At 32.4% G+C, this 17,887-nt stretch overlaps 1 protein-coding gene across 2 annotated transcripts in view; it reads right to left on the reverse strand.

The window, feature by feature from the left end:
• Positions 1 to 17,264, reverse strand: part of LOC124362886 (cadherin-89D) — a 157,791-nt gene extending 140,527 nt beyond the window's left edge. For both annotated transcript variants that reach the window (XM_046817760.1, XM_046817759.1), the window contains exon 1: positions 17,192 to 17,264. The gene's annotated coding sequence lies outside the window, so the exon portion shown is untranslated. The remainder of the gene's footprint in view (positions 1 to 17,191) is intronic.
• Between the last annotated feature and the right edge of the window lie 623 nt (positions 17,265 to 17,887).

Genomic DNA, 17,887 nt, shown 5'->3' on the forward strand with positions numbered 1-17,887 from the left:
TTCTACTCGTGAGCTGCAGGATTTATAGGCTGTTGAGACTGTTGGATGGGTTCAGGACTTTCCAGTTTCTCCTTGCTATATTGGGCTGTAAAGATAGTGTGATCTTAAACTGGCAATTAGCAGATTAATATCAGCAGTTGTCCGATAACCTTCATCAAATGAACATTTTCCTCTGAGGACTGTTGGGTTTCTATAATAGAGAGAGGTTTAAAATTTACCATCTGCGGTGTATCAAAATCGACCCTCGTAGTTCAGTATTACCAGTAAGGAATTACAAACAATTTAGAGCAGAATTACTAGGAAAACAAAACTAGCTAGTATATAAGTAAATTTTCATTGAAAAATTACCTGTTACTTTATTCATTACAGTTGATTTATTTACTTATTTATGTTCAACATCATAACTAACCTCAAAATCCTTTGGTTCACAGCAAAAGACTTGGTTACAGTATTAACTTTTTGAAAAACTCCATAGATGAGTTCGGTTTGACATATTTTGAATGAAGATGGCTCTCTCGCTGAAATATTTCAAAAAGTGTAAGTAATTGTGTAAGAAAACAGGATTTTTTTCACACATTTGCCATCATTCAGTGAAACAAAAAATCAGTAATACTACGTTTCGAGATCTGCAATCTGATCTCTTCTTCAGGTAAATAACTAACCTAATACTTATGTACAAACTGTTATTAAATGCATGTTTTAGAGTTAGTGAAGTTGACACACAACATGGTGGTTGTGATTCCTGACCGTGCCACAACGCTTTGGTATGATTTGTTTATTTTAAATAGTTTGTAATTATGTATTAGGTTGGTTATTTACCTGAAGAATAGATCAGATTGCAGATATCGAAATGTAGTATTACTGAATTTTTGTTTCACTGAACGATGTTAAATGTCCGGAAAAATCCTGTTTCCTTCACAATCCTTCGATCGTCAAAAATAAACCTCAAACAAACAACTGTGTAAGCATTGTTTCGACACGGAAGCCTTTGATGTTAGTTAATTGTTATAAGGAGTATACAATATAACTAATATGAGACTAAGAAGGTCAGATAAAATTATTTTGTAATTTTAGGGCATTATTTTCTTTCAAAAAAAGAGGTCTGTTGTCCCCTTTTAAGCCATATACTGGTCCATTGCCCTTGTGAGCCACTGGCCTGTGTGAGGATCATATAAAACAAATAAGGAGGAGAGACGATACAGTACAAGGTCGTTGGTATTGATAAATAATACTTTATTTTACAGAACGGATTTGTACCTACGCTATCTCTATTTTAGATCTAAAGTCCTAATTCTTAGACGGCTCAGCTCTCCCAATCTAGTTTATAAATTACTATTTTCATAACGCTCCAAACAAATTGGAATACAGTGGTATACTTCTACATTGATAACCAAATGTGCCTCTTATGTTGGGGTCAGCTTTTATTATTAGACCCTTGAAGAGAAATTCGAATTAGGTAATACCAACATTAGTGTCGCAAAATTGTTCAATACAAAACCTGAAAGTAGATATGTTTAATGATGATGTATCTTGACGTCCATTAGGAGACTCGTGTTCCGCTACAAAAACAGGTCTTGAGCATGCACTCGTGTGTGTGTCTGCGAGTACGTAAACTGTATAACAGTAATGCGAGTGTGATTGCTAATATGGTGGTTATCAGCATTAACTGTGATGTCTCTATTGAATGTTTCTTTGCCGTTTATTAATGTATGGTGTAATCAAGGAAACATGGAGAGAATTGATATTTCGTGAAACTGTACAGCAATGTCAATTGTATCGAACAATATCGAAAAAACTATCAATATATAAGTAAAAACAATAATTCCAACATAGAAGTTTAGCTATATATTTGTATTACTATATTTAGTCGCGATATGTCCATTTCAAGAAACAGTGGTTATAGATAAACATAATCATCACCTATTTACTTTAATCCCTATCAACTGAAGTGACGTAACTGAGACAGACCCAACTTCTATTTGTATCTTCACCGGGCACTAACTATGTATAGGAGTATAAGAAATACTCAAGCAATAAAATAAAATATCATTGTGTAATAGTCCTGCTTCAAATTAAATTTATAATTAATGTAGACTATATAGAATTATGAAAAGAATAAGAGTATGTATTTTCTCTTTCATGCAGTAGTACATTTTTCCAAACAAAAAAAGACGTGATTAAAAAGATGTTTGGTACCACGAATGACTGTCAAAACCTGTTTCAAATAATCTTACACTTAAACACAATTTTAAAGTTACTGCACAACTTACTATAGTCGATAACAATGTAGAACCTCAGGTAGCTAAGATTTTGATTTTGATCATTCATATTAAACATTTAAAATTAGCTAAAAAAGTTTTTCCGAAGAAACGAAGTGCAGCTATTATCACGTACGTACCATTCATACAATGTAAACATAGGTGACGACAAATAATAAGACTACGGAAACATGGACTGTTTTCATGAAAGACAAGAAAATATATATCTTTAAATGAATACAGGACTTTCAAATTCGAATTACGAGGGCAAATAGTAGCAATTCTTTAAGTTTTTTCAATCAATTTTGACTTGTGAATGTAATCAAGAATTTAACTATTAAGTCTTTTAAGATCAAGAAAAAATAGTGTTTTGTAAATCGTGTATGGCTAGAATCGGGCACGACTATAAAATAACTATTTCTAATCTTATATTATTTCTATATGAATATCAGAACTAAAGAATTTCTCATTTTATATTAAAAACGTCTTAATACTTAAATTGCAAGCAAATAGAAAAATAAACATTTTAATTTATAAGGGTGATTAAGATTCTTTACTGACGTTTTAACAATCAATATTACGGGATTTTTTAAGAATTGTTATGATATTAATATTTTTGCTGCAAGTGTTGGCCAAAGCGAAATATTATAATACTTTTTATGCATTTAAAACTAGAAATAATGTAATACAACAATTTATAAACTTTTGAAATTCTTTATACAATTTTCCCCCCTTAAAAATCAGAGCAGTAATGCAACTGAAGTCAAATTTACACTCTTAATTTAAACAATTGTTTCTATCATCATTCTATAAATATTTGGTCAACACAAAATCGTAATAAATTTGTACTATTTCATTAATTCTGTTGTTTCGCAACATTACGTAATTTTTAAATGAATACAGGTTAAAAGTGCACAACAAATCAGTTTGTGGCTTCAACCACTTCCTGTTCGGCAAACGGTTCAGTAGGCTCCGAATCGGTCAGGATTCAGGATCCAGGAAGAAGGAAGAGCTTGCCTGAAATCATTTGTAGAGCGGTATACCAATGTCCTGGTGGCTGCGAAAGAAGTTTTAAAAGTTCACAGAACATTACTAAATGAAAAGTTTAATTTTAATCAGTAATGCTTTTATTGAAATGATAGTACCACTTTACTGTTTTTGACCTAATGTATAATTATTATACTGACTTTGTTCTGCACTTTTATATGATATTTTATCGAGTGACATAGAAACACATGTGATAAAGTTACTTTGTTGGATTGGTAGGTAAGGCATTCTTTACGATCCGGTACTACCGATTTTCGATACTCTGTTATATCGGGTTTATGTTCAGGTTGGAGCACTACCTGAAACGTAGTAATAACATTTTATATTACAACCGATTTACTGGATTAAGTTAGTAAATTAATGATTAGATTTGTTACATAAGACTACCATAACCCTTTATTAAATGAATCAATTATTTCAGTACATTTCCTGTTTGTTTGTGTTTACTGTGTTGTAACAAACATGTAGTAAGCAAGAAACTCGAAGACCCCGTGCGCTGATATAATTAGCACACAAATCGTCTGGAAATCCAGTTAAACTACTTGTTACGATTCCGCCAAGCCCAAGAAACGGTGAAAGTGATGTCGGTAACATAAAATACGGTAAAAAGAGAAAGAATCGGAACGTTAATTATACAAAATTAACTGTTTGCTAAAAGAGCGAACCCACGCAAAACGTTCGTTTGTCTACTGGCGTACTTTATAATTACACTGATTAACGGTGGACGAACCAGCTCATTATTATACATGTGGTGTGCGAGCGAGTGAAAGAGATCAAGTAGGCTGTGGCAGTGTCAGCTGTTAGTTGCTTGATAGGTGCCCCGTGATCAGCTGATGGCTCCAGGCTTGCCAACCGTATCTCTCGCCGATCTCACAATTAATTAAACTTGACCACGAGCGCATGGTTAGCACATGGGAAGCCGGTCTCTAATTTAAATATTTGTAAAGTGGTAATTTTAGCTACATCAAACATGTATTTTCTAAATTTAACCATTTGTGCTCGTCTTAGTCATTGTGTTATTAAGATATCAAACTCTGTTAGATAGGTCGATGTTGTTGTGTGGTAGAAATATTTGCCTGCGGTTATACAATCAAGTTGTTACTTTAAAACTAACTAAGGCATCGATATCAGGTTTTTATACAAACCATAATGTATTTAAGTCACAATCTGCATTAAAAAAAAGAAATTTAAGAATATACCAAACACAAACAATTATGTTAATAAATTAGTTTTTTTATTTTGTAAATTACAATGAATGGTGGATCCTTGAATTGTAAAATACCGATGGTCCTAATTTCAAATCAATAGATAGCGTTCTGTAACTTCCACATTCCAGTTAAATGCCCTCTATTTTATAGCACGCAATAAAATTCTATAGCCACCATCCTCCAAATTCTATGGAAAACCAGTTTTGGCCATCTCTAAATTCCACCGGAAACTGTGATAGGTGGAGTTAAAAGTAGTAATTTCGCCTAGCGGTTTCATCGCAACATGTAAATCTCTTGGACAATGAGGCGATAGACTTTGAATGAACCGGTGAGAACAAAAGAAACCGGAACCTGTGGAACCAGTTGAGACAACGGCTTCTGTAACTTACGATTGTCAACGTGATATGCACACCGCGTTGAAAAGGTTACAAGAGACAATTACTTCTCTTTCGACAGCACTAAAGAGGTCAAAGGTCCACAGAATCTGTTTACATCTTAGAACTTGTTTTACAAGAAAGGGGATTCTACATTCTTGATTACTGTCTGTAAAAATGCAAAGCATTCCAATTATCCGTCTATAATCACCTCTTCTGATATACAAGTTGTTTCAGACCACCAGGCCACAATCTCCTGTGATTGAACCGTTTGACATAGAGCGTACAAGAAACCGTTACCATAATAAAACTCATAGGAACGAACGTCAAAAATTTATTGTTGTCTAATTTAAAATACAGAGTGTGCCCGGAAACAAGGGTTACATAATCTAATCTCGAAAATTTCAAATAGCAAAATAGATCATGTGGCAGACTATTTTCAGGTTTTTGAACGCTGAACAGTTTGGTACAAAATTTCAAAATAAGTTAAGTCTTATCTAAATGGCAGGGATATTATTTTGGAAATCGTTAATTTTTGTCTTTTTACTATAATACATGTGTAGTTAACTTTGCGAGAGTTTAACCCAACAGTTTTTTTTTTTTTTTTTTTTTTTTTTTTTTTTTTTTTTTTTTTTTTTTGGGAGTAAGAGAAACTTGAAAAGACAGCCAGCTTAAAAAAAGCATAAAAAGCTTATCTTGTGCTTTATCCATCATAAACAATTTACACTCGTATATTTAAATACAGAAGTACCATAGTCTATTCGGACAAGACTATTTAAAATTTCTATTAAAAAACATATTTTTATATCAAATTGTTCAGCGTGTGCCACATTATCTATCTTGCTATTAGAAATTTACAAAATTCTAAATTTATATTCGGGCACAGTCTGAATTCTAAATTCGAGAAAAAAACTGTTTGACGTCTTCAGTTTATTACATCGCTATATGTCAAACGGATCAACCACAGGAGATTGCGACCGGTTGGTATGAAACATCCTATAAGTTAAATGTGCCATAATTTAGCAAATATGATCTCAGAAAAAACAATTCAAGAAGAAGGAGAATGTTTCATTATTTCCTTCAGTTATTGCAATTTAGTAGTTTCTTATTGAAGATATATTTTACAGTAAACCAAAACAAAGCTATAACTAAAAAATATAAATAATATATTTTTCAAAGTAATTTTATATGTACGAAATGAGCTACGTATTGATAAAAGTTTCCTGAGAATATTTCATTATCTGGAAGGAACACTAGAATTACGATACACATTAATTTAACTGAACTTCATTAATAGAATCATTCCATCGAATCAATTATAGATTTCTGCGTTGATAATGTGCCAGTCTCTTTTTAAAATGTCATGAATAAAACAAGTCTGATTTGATAAATTGGAGGTGGTGATTGTTTATTACCTTCCTCATGGGATCTCGACAGAAGGTCTTTACTACCAGTCTTGACCATTTTGAATATCTTTTCACTCAGCAAACACAATAGTTCTTTAAATAATATGTGCAAAGTGGAGTTTTCTAAGAGTCTTGTGAACAATTCTCGAAGCTGGGTCTAAACTTAAATGATACCTTCTTATCGGCTCTTAATAAGAGAATGAGTATTGAACTCCTCAATAAACCACGAGCTTAGAACAATTTATGCATCTATTTAATTAAATTAGACATAAAGATTCTAAGAATATATGGTATCTTCGGATTTCAGAAGACACAGAACTCGTCTTGCCACCTAGATCTTGATGGTACGTCAGTACTCATCGCACATCTACCTGTAGAATCCCTGATATCCATTTAAAACTGGTCAATGACCACCGGACGAAACTTGCACGGCGGATGGATCAGTTCGGTTGATGTGAGTAATTGTCATATCTATCATCCCTTCTTGGTACGCACGTACGATACATGTCCTCGTCTTACATGGCGGGACCGGTGCACGCGCCGCCAGACACTCCGTCCTGGCAGTGACAGATCAATGTCCCGGGCGCGTTACTTCCATAGCCACGAACCACTCCTCGACAATTTGGAAGAGTCAGAAATCTCAAATATCCGATTAGCCGCGATATTAATAGCCCCGGTGTGGCATTAATGGAGTCATAACTTCACACTAACTGCGGTGTTAAGTTGTTAAAGAGTCGGGCTTATTCGTTTACGAGATTAACATGTTGTTTCCCTATAGGATTAAAGTTGATTGGATATTTAATGGAAGATAAGCTATCTCATCAATAGATTTGCAAAATAGCATCAAAGATGTTTTATGACATAACATTTTTGCGTATATGCATTAATGTAACGCAACATTTTACATACTATTATAGTGCAATTGGACCGCTAACTGCAAAAAGGCAACAAGTTCTCGTTTTCAAATTTTACGTGAAAGAAAGAAATTCTTGTTTCTCCACGTGAACATTAAGTTTTGTAATTCATCTGTTTACTACTATACCTGTTCAAAATACACTTTCAAAGCGTATGGGATTTAGTTCTTTTAAGCACAGATTTTGTTAGAAACTTGTAGAAAGAATTTAGTAAACTGGTAATAAAAGTAAATTGGTTGTCTTTTTAAATAAAAGAATATAAAGCACTTCAATGTGGCTCCTAGCGTTCGATAAATGAAGCTTATTTTGAGATGTATAAACTAAATTCTTCTTTACATAATTTATTTTCATTAGTAATGAGTAATGAAATTGTGTAAGCCTTTATTAAGGGTTTTATAACATCTGGGCCACCTCGAAGCATAATCAATAAATCATCCAACTTCATTACTTCACCAATCGAAAACTTTTTAAACAGAAGTTTTATTATTTCAGCTACTTCATAAACAGTGTATGGAATTCCCTCTCCTTATTTTTTTCTAATGATACCGTAATGCCTATCGTCCGGCATAAAAGTAGGGAATCTCAGATGAATGTCTTCTTAGAAGGACATTATCGTTCGAACCAAAGTTTGTTTTTATTCTGGCCCACACGGGTATCTTCATAAAGTTGTTATGTTTTCACACATTCAGTAAATTCATTGTTTATGTAATATTGTAATTAAAATTGTACGTACTTCATTGGAAATTTTCCTTCTCTCACCTTTGTGATAAAGAAATGTTTACTTTTCTGCAACTTAACCGTTTGAATTACATTTATTTTATAGTTTCCATTGCAAACTATTCCTTTCTGCGTTTTACAGACAATTCCTTATTCTGAGTGACTATTTTGTCCCTTTTACTAATATTTAGTATTAATACAGAGTGAAATATAAGAAATCAAACATATACTCGTAAGACTAGTTCAGAAAATGGACACCACACCAATATCAATATCTGATTAATTGAATAAATGGGGAAAAACTAGTCTTGGACATGATCCTTTCTGTGGTAAATTATTTAAACCTGAATTGATTTAACAAATTCGAAAATCACCTTAATTCCCTACGTTAAATGTCTGTAACTAGATGTTATTTTTTCTGTCTTCGGACAAAATTATTTCAAAGGGCTATTACTAAAAAAAAGTGATTGCAAATATTAATGATGTTTTTTTTAAATAAGGTGTTTCCAAACAACACGATAATATCGAAACCTTACATAATTTGTAATATTCATCTAATAATATTTATCAACAATATTTTTAACTTCAGTAGTATTGTTTTTTTTTTCGGGTTCAAATAAAAATTTGACTAAACACAATTAAGTAAATTTAAAAAATATAGATACTGGATTAATGTCATAATAGTTGAACAGAAATAAAAGTTTAATTCACATTAACGATAATAATAAGGAACACGTACACATAATAAATTACGAAAATTAAAAGCAGCAAATTAACTATATAATCTATCATATAACATTTTTTTTCTGGAAGTATCGTAAATAGAAGAATATTTGAGCTGTCAGACAAAGATTTCACAGTATGGAAAGAGACGTACATAAATAAGAGGAAGCACTTTCCCGCTGATGGTGACGGATTGTCAGATAGAAAGCTTGATCCGTCACGGTTCCATCAGACATCCAGATATCGTAACACAAGTATTAACCTCTGCTTTTCTTGAAACATCCACTACTTGGGGGTACGAAGTTAGTGATTAGGTAATGAATTCTAGTCTACATCTATGATCGCTGCATGAGAAACATTTCCTATTATTGAAATGTCGTTTGACATTTACTTGTCCTTCCAATCGAATTATCGTTTGTTTATTTAACACAGATTTATCAGAGAAGAGCTAATAACCAAATAATTTATATATTATAAAGTGATGGCACTACATGAATATTTCGATTATATAAAAAATACTCGACTGGCATTCGAGTACTTAAAAATGTCGTCAAAGCGAGTATTTCTTTCTTAATTAGATTTTTTACACGCGCGCGCGTGTGTGTGTGTGTGTGTGTGTGTGTGTGTGTGTGTGTGTGTGTGTGTGTGTGTGTGTGTGTGTGTGTGTGTGTGTGTGTGTGTGTGTGTGTGTGTGTGTGTGTGTGTGTGTGTGTGTGTGTGTGTTATAAAATACTCCTTATCGAATATTTAAAATAAGATCGATTATTCAGGTTTTTAGATTTTCATGACATAAAAAGATTAATGGATCAATGCATTAACTATCTGAACACTAGGTGGCTTCCGCTCGCTAGATCCTCTAGCCTATCATTTCCAACTAACAATACAAGTTTCAATGAAAAGTGCATTTAAATCCTCCAAATGTCAAGGTTTACTTGAAAATTATTTATACTCACGTTGTTTCAAATAACAACGCAATTCATGTCTACCAATTTATGATTAGTAATGCACATAAAGTCATATTAAATCAATTATCTTTATTGCAGTCAAGACAATAGAAATTGTACTGCAATTGTTAAATGTTTTTCAAGGCTATATTTTTAATTAACTAGGATATAAAATCAGTAGAGGATATTTCCAATTGGCACCAGTAGTAGATTGGTGTCGTGCGAAAATAGATTTCTCAGCGGCATAAAATGAATTGGTCGAAAGTAAATCAAAATTATTTTTTATTATTATATTGAATACTACAGCCTTCAATCAATTACACAGATACGATTGCTTAATACCGCAATCATGTCGAATCGCAAATAACGCTTTGACAATGTAATATAATGATTGAGTATAAATATTATAATAAAAACAATGAAGCAATTATTTATTCCATACCTGATTACAAAAGTATTACCATTCAAATAAATGAAATATTAATAGCCATAATCTTTTAATATATTGTTTTGATCGTGGCAACAAGGCAAACTCAACATTTAGGCCAGAATATAGTAATTCACTAGAACCGGGAGAGCTCATACACATGCAAAGCCTACGAAATTGAGTGCGAAGCCGCGAGTAATTGCTAGTAGAGTTTTATTCAGTTTTCATCATACTGCACTGAAAGTAGCCAGTATAAAGTTATGGTATTTTTGAAACTGTGTTGTATTTATTGCTAAGCGTGAATCTCGAGAACGGCGGGACCAATTTGGATAATTCCTTTTTTATATTCTTTGAAATCTAAAGAATATTTATAGAAAGAGAAATGTCGAAAAAATTTACCGGAACACTTTCAGAAAGCAGCTGGAAATACTTTTCCATTGTTAAGAATTATGCTTTTTGACATAAAATTCTGTTAGCATTTTCATGTTTAATTAATTGCGGAGTTTAGAATTAACTGATGTTATTCAGCGAGTAATATAAAGTAGACTACGTAAATCTTTTTGTTCATACCACACTTTTGTCCTTAATGTTGTCTCATATGTATAACACATGATTGCATACAAAAAATATCGATAACGTTGATAATCATTGCTGACTAGTATAAATTTATTTATTTTGACTGTATTAAAATGTAGACCAATCCTATTTTAGTTGAACCTGTATAAACAGGATCTATATTCTTCTTCCTCAGTAATTGGTCTGTCAACTGTTCTGTGTAGACCTGCAGCTGGTTAAACGGGACTTGCAAGAACATAGACAACTCGCCCCGAGCTCTATTCCGATGTACCATCAATCAAACTTAGATATTTTACCTTTGCTAACATTTAATTGGTGAGAAGTACGTTATAAATCAACCATCGTTAGAGAAGATAATCAATCAGCTCCGTCTCGTTTCAATCATTCACTCCAGTTAGCATTTTCTAATGTCCTCATTGGTAAAAACAGGCAAGCAAAGTTAGGTTTCTTTATTATTTATGTTCTAGTGGTTTAACAATTATGCTACGTATTCATGATTTACTTGTTGTACTTGTAATATACTTTCCACATTAACCAATATGTTTTACTAGTAACCATTACCATTTTCAACAAATAATTCATTATTTTTAATAGAAACTATTTGTACAAAATAATATTAATATAATATTATTTTTTTAATAGATTACTTTAATAGTTTTTAACCCTTTTTAAACGAATTCTTATAAAACAAAATAAATCACTAATGTATTACTAAGCGCGAATTTCGAAAACGGCTGGAATAATTTGGTTAATTCTTTTTTTATGTTCTTTGAAATCCAAAGAAAACTAAAAAAGAATATCGGTAAATTTTCTCTGAACAATTTAAAATTTAGTAAAATAATTATAATATTTACGTTTTATGATACACATTTAGTATTGACACTTTTGAAAGCTCTTTGATGTTTTAGCTTAAATAAAAAGTTGAATATTTAAGGTTGAAATACTTTTTAACATTTTAATTTTATAACACATTACGTCCGCAGGGCTTGGTCGGTTGTGGAGTGTTGATAACAGAAACAATATTACCCTAAAACTTTTATTACTGATTACGCCATTGACAAACCAAAAACATAAAATTCAATGTAAATACTTTGTACAATTTTTTTCTTTTTGAAATATTATTAAAAAATTTATATATAAAACTAACCTTAATGAACAAAGCTGACGACGTTTGCACATCGTTAATCAAAACTAGTTGGCTTCCTTGACATTAGGATGTATCGTTTTTACAATTGATTAAAGAAAAACACTAACATGTCTCAACGACCATTCATTTCCTGAACTATAGATACAAATAATAGCAAGACTTCTATAGCGCAAAACATATTATATATACCAACATATTACATCATAAGTGATTTATCCAAGTAGGATAAGGAATTCGATTTAAAAGATTACCTTGCAAAGGTGCGGGTAGCAGCTAGTCTGTAGTACAATTAATAGAGGTATGAAAACTAAACATCTTATTTATACCACTCATTTTATTCTTGTAGTAGTTATTTAGATTATTGGGATGGTTTATTCCGTAAGTTTTTTATAATCATTCCTTCCTACAATGATAATTTGGTAAATTTTAGGACTTCACTAAAGCTATGCAAGTGTAGGACTTTGAGTTGAATTAAAATCAGCGTTTAAGTGCTATCTTTAAATGAACATCTTTTGAGAGTTCTATCACTTCTTGTTTATCGATACCCGTCCTTTCTCAAAGGTCCTATCCCCACATATTTATATTCCTTAAGAACGTGCAAGTAACGCTAAAGGATAAATATTTTTCTTTAAAAAGTATCAATCTATATACATGCCAACAAAGTCAAAACTATTTAGATGCTATATGAGAGACGAGCGTTCATGTCAATCACTTTGGTCAAACTTCTGTATTTACAAATCTGCTTGCTTCCCATACAGAATTATAACGATATATGTATTTGTTATTGGAAGACCGTCAACGAAGCCGATTACTTGAGGGGCTGGAAAAACTTAATTTATGTCTTTTTGTATATCTATGCCACACTATATCTCGGAAACTAAATGACTTATAGACTTGAAATTGTGTATGAAGCTTCAGGTCACTTCATGAGATTTGGTTGAGCGTTAGTAAATAATTTTACTTTTATCTAATGGGTAACCATGATGGCAAATACACTATAGCGGAATAAATAATTGTATAAACAAGCTCAATAAACTCATAAGAATTTTAACAAGTGATATTAACACATGTAGCCTAAGGCAGCTATTAGCCATGGCACCTAGCAGTACAATTTGTACTACCACCGGTGTGACAATTAGTTGACCTGCATACTTTAGGCCTGACAACAAGTTGTGCAACAGCATAGTTCGAATTCATCTCGGTTAGACGAAGAACAGTTGATTTGAGCGGAAAATGATTTTCTTTGACCGCTCTATCCTCCTGCACATGCGCGCACCAACATTGTTGTACCTGCATAGTTTAGTCCTGACAACAAGTTGTGCAACAGCATAGTTCGAATTCATCTCGGTTAGACGAAGAACAGTTGATTTGAGCGGAAAATGATTTTCTTTGACCGCTCTATCCTCCTGCACATGCGCGCACCAACATTGTTGTACCTATATAGTTTAGTCCTGACAACAAGTTGTGCAACAGCATAGTTCGAAACCATCTCGGATAGACGAAGAACAGTTGATTGAGCTGAAAATGTTTTTCTTTCAGAGCCAACATTGTTGTCAACAGTGCCACCACTTTAGTTGAGTCTGGCTATGCGCTGCATACAACGCAATGCCCCCCCCCCCCCCACCCTGGTGCACAAGGCAGACAAAGTTGACGGAGCTGTTGCGAGGCCCGGAGAACGTCGTCAACCAGTTGTACAACCGATGTTCCACGGCTAATAGCCCCTATTTGATTCAATACGCGCAACACCACCGTCAACCGGTGGTACAACGGGTTATACCACTATGTTTCCATGGCTAATAGCGGCCTAACTATCCCAACATGTACAATATAGTTTTATGGTGACTTGGTGAGCAGACTTTTATTATTTGAATACTGCTATGAAATCCAAAGTAAGAGAAAAAATGTGAAGTTTAATTTGGAAAAATATCTTGAGTAAGATTTAATCTGTAGATTTTAAATCTTCCATGCAACTTCATTTCTATGTAAAGAATGAGTTCTATAGTGTTACATTTCCAACCATGGGATTTGGCTGATCGTTGCTGAAACCTATCACTTAGCAGACTGCCACATTTTCTGGTTTTTTTGCGGAGGATGTACAAAGTTCTTATCCATTTGATTGTCTGATGTTCTAATAACGAAATGAGCTATAGACTTGAAGTTTTGCATAGAACTTAAACGAACCTGTTACATGACCCGTGGTGTGGTGTATGTTTTATGCTATGCGTGTCATAGATACTATTCTTAAAAAAGCTCTAAATCTTAGATGTTCTACTATCTTCTATTTATTTGAGTTCAGATCAAACACATGTTTAAAAGTAGGGCAAATAAAACATCTTAAATCCACTGTGTGTGAGTTGTAAATACGTAATTATCACGTATAAAATGGATATATCGAGTTAATAAATAGTTTCTCTCGGGAAAAGTTGCGAACTTGAAAGTGGTTTTAAATCTTAACAAAAATTGCGCTGCGACTATTTGTTAAGTGCCGACGAAAAAAATAGTGAGGCCTTTTTAGGTAGGAATTCTCACAGAAGCAGCATAGGATTAAAGACCGTTATTGACCTTCCAAGGATAGAAATTTAGTCTTCAGTAAACCTAAAATGGACAGGAGCTTTGCCAATGACAATAAAACCTTCCTACTACGGAACTTGTTGTGCGTCTCATTAATGGATGTTTTGCGCTTCGTCGTTTCTAGTGAGACGTGGAATCATTCTGGGACCGAGCCTCATTATCTCGGCCTTCGGAGTCACCGACACCGAGAAAAATGTTGGCCCCAGAACTGATCCCTGACGCATTCCTCTCTTGTGATAAACTTTTTTATAGTTCTAGTTCCAGACATAGGCTAGATCACAGTTGGTAGATCACACTGAAAAGCACAAGGCCCTCGACAAGTATTATTCTGATGTATATCAACTTGGTTTTACTTCACTTACTCAGATATTATATTTGAAGTTGATTATAAACTATCAAATTAACGACTCCTAAATTCCAAAATGTTATGACATTGATTTGCAATGGTTTAAAATTAATAGAAATGGTACAAATTGTATTATAAATAATAACAATCTTTTGTACTACAAATTTACAAATGAAATGTTATAAATTACTTTTTACAAAATGAAATCCGTCCTACAGTTCACAATACAATAACAATTCACAAACAGAAACAATATTAAACTATCATTATTATTTAAATACCATGTTTGTTTTCGAGTTCCACAGACTACACACTAAACACTTGTAAAACATATAAACACAAATACAATTATCCAATTTAGTATCAGAGGGTTATTGGTGAACATAAAAGCATTACCTGTTTATATCCCAAAAGAATAATAAAAATAGCATGAAAGGTTTTATATAATAATAATTATTAATTCTTCTCTATTATTCTACTTTATTATACGGGAATTGTAATGTTGGCACATTCCTAAAACTCTCTTTTTTACAAATCTCTTTAGTATTTATTTAATTATTTATTAATGTAACAATCCTAGCATATATTATATATAAGTAGTTTAAAAGATTTATATTAAGTATACTCTTGAAAACACATTTATTAACTTATGATTAATTGCAGTGATTTTTCCAAACAGACTATACCTCCTACTATACTATACCTACTATAACAAGCTGTAAAATCTTAAAACAATGATAACTCCATTTCTGATGAGATACATAGATTCTAAACACAAAAAGACAACTTTCTGAAATACTAAAAATCTCAACAAATATTAGCATTTAAAACACGCTTAGTCAAAACAAACCTCTGATGTGTTTACTTCTGGAGCATTATTCCTCAGGCATTGAAGCTGATAAATACACAACAGTAAGATTTGTATAAAAAACGTAAAAATAGCAACAAAAGAAAACATGGAGACAAAAGTGAATTTCCAACTTTAAACATTTCAGAATCACTACTTTTAACCATTATTTATGTCCATATAACCATTAAAAATTTTATATATAATTTATATCATTTTGTTTAAAAACTAGGGGAAAATCAAAATATGTAAAATAAATTAGAAAATAAACAATCTTTTCGTCATTTTTAACGTGAAATCACTCATAAAAATAAACAACCATGCTGTAAATTTGAGATAAGTGTCACCATCCTTCTTTCTAAACTTAGATATCAATCATGAACAAGCTAAAATTTTGTAATGGTTCTTGTGGAAACCTATTCAAATAAAGTTATAAATATAAATGTTATCTTTTTGGTGTCCAGGCTAAGTAAATTGTTATTTTTGATTAAGGTACAGCTATTTATTATTATTTAGAGATAAACCTAAAACCGAATAATTAAGTTGTCGATATAATTTTTAGACTAGGCGTAAACAGGGAAGTAAGTGTTATCAGGAATTGATAAGCCTTATTTGTTTAGAAACACGTATTCTTGAAATTAAATTGAAACAATAAAACACTTAAAATATAACCACGACTTATAAAGTTTTGTTTGTGTATTAAAATAACATAAGTATCTTATGTGTTTGTTTATAGAATTTGTCTCTAAGCCTTCGTTTCAAATTTTTGTAATCATCATGTTTATTAAGCGAATTAGTTCCTAAAATGTTGAACAAAATAAATTAAAAACCAGAATGATTTTGTTTAAATTAATTTCTTTCATCACAGTTGAACATTCACGCTACTATTTAACTGTATTGCCAGCGTTAGTTTATCCTGACACCTTTTACATTAAAGACTTAAACTTGAACTTTTAAATTGTAACTTACAGAAAACTTATATATTTTGTTCCGCAACTGTTCCTTATTAAACTGATTCTCTGAGTTATTTACTAAAAATTTAGAAGATTTACTATTTATTTTGCATTCAAAGATTATTATACTGCTGAGGATTGTGTTACGGTGTTTTTTAATTTATTTATATCTAAAATATTACATATTATGCTTATGGATTGATACATGTTCAAAAGTTGTGTTAAAATGTAAACTTAAGTTTTGAATTTGAAAATTATTACTTGTGTAAGTTTAAATCTTTGAAGAATTTCATGCAACCAGTCCAGTGCGAAAAGCATGTTAAAATGTATAGTTTTGGTTCAAAGATACTGTTTCAAACTGTTTAGTTTTGTGGCAATACTGTTTTATTACTGATTTATACAAATATCTACAACAGTAGTTGACTTGAAACCATTTATACATTTATCAACAGACGCAGAGTGTACATATGTTGGGTAACTTGTGCGTAATGTGTACGCGTATTCCGTATTTTTTAATTTATAAATATATTTATGGCTGTAAACGTTACTAAAAAGGTTTAAATTCACACTTTTGACTCCAGCCTAAGTGTTTATTTAGCAACCCCAACTGAACAACTTCACTGATAAATTTATAATAATACCTATAGCATTCACAACGTTCCTTTACAGTATAGTATTATACATATATTCAATAAACTAATCATACTGGCCACTCTGAGAGCCAAAGACTCACCGTGTGGAAGACGCTCGTGCGCAGGCGCGAACACAGACACTCACTCACGTACACTTCTCGCGACTGTCGGGCCACTACTGCCGGGTCTCCGCGGTCTCGCGCACTTCTCTCGCTACTTTCACAGCTCCCCGCCCGCCTTCCCTTGCTGATAGCAGAGATAGCTGACCACTCGCCCTTGCGATAAGCTCGAGGGCATCCGAGATGTACCCGGACTAAAGTCAATACCCTCTCACCTGCTCTCCTCACGCTTTATACTCCTTTTCTACGACGGCGTTAATATCCATGACCATAGAACGATTTAAGATAGCACCTAAGTATAATTAGTAATCTGTTATAACGATCAGTCCACCAGTATTCAACTTAAATAAGACTATGGTTGTCTTGGGCCTCGTCGGGTTGACTATTTCGTGGCATAGATTATGGGACGATGGCTTTGTATGAGTGGTAATGTGTGAATGTCTGTTAATTTCCTTCCAATTTTTATTGTATTTATTTATTTTTAATCTCATGAAGAATCTTCTTTTCATTATTTTATATAAATATAGATTATCATTTTTGAATGTTAAACAGTAATGTAGACTATACTGAGGCTCTGTTTTACACTAAAAGTAACGCTTATAAATTTATGGTTAGGTGTAAGAGAGGACTTAAACAGTTATAAACTCGCCAATTGAGTATGTTTTTCTTTGTGTTTAA

The sequence above is a fragment of the Homalodisca vitripennis genome, chromosome 5 (assembly GCF_021130785.1).
Source record: "Homalodisca vitripennis isolate AUS2020 chromosome 5, UT_GWSS_2.1, whole genome shotgun sequence".
Classification (NCBI taxonomy): domain Eukaryota; kingdom Metazoa; phylum Arthropoda; class Insecta; order Hemiptera; family Cicadellidae; genus Homalodisca; species Homalodisca vitripennis.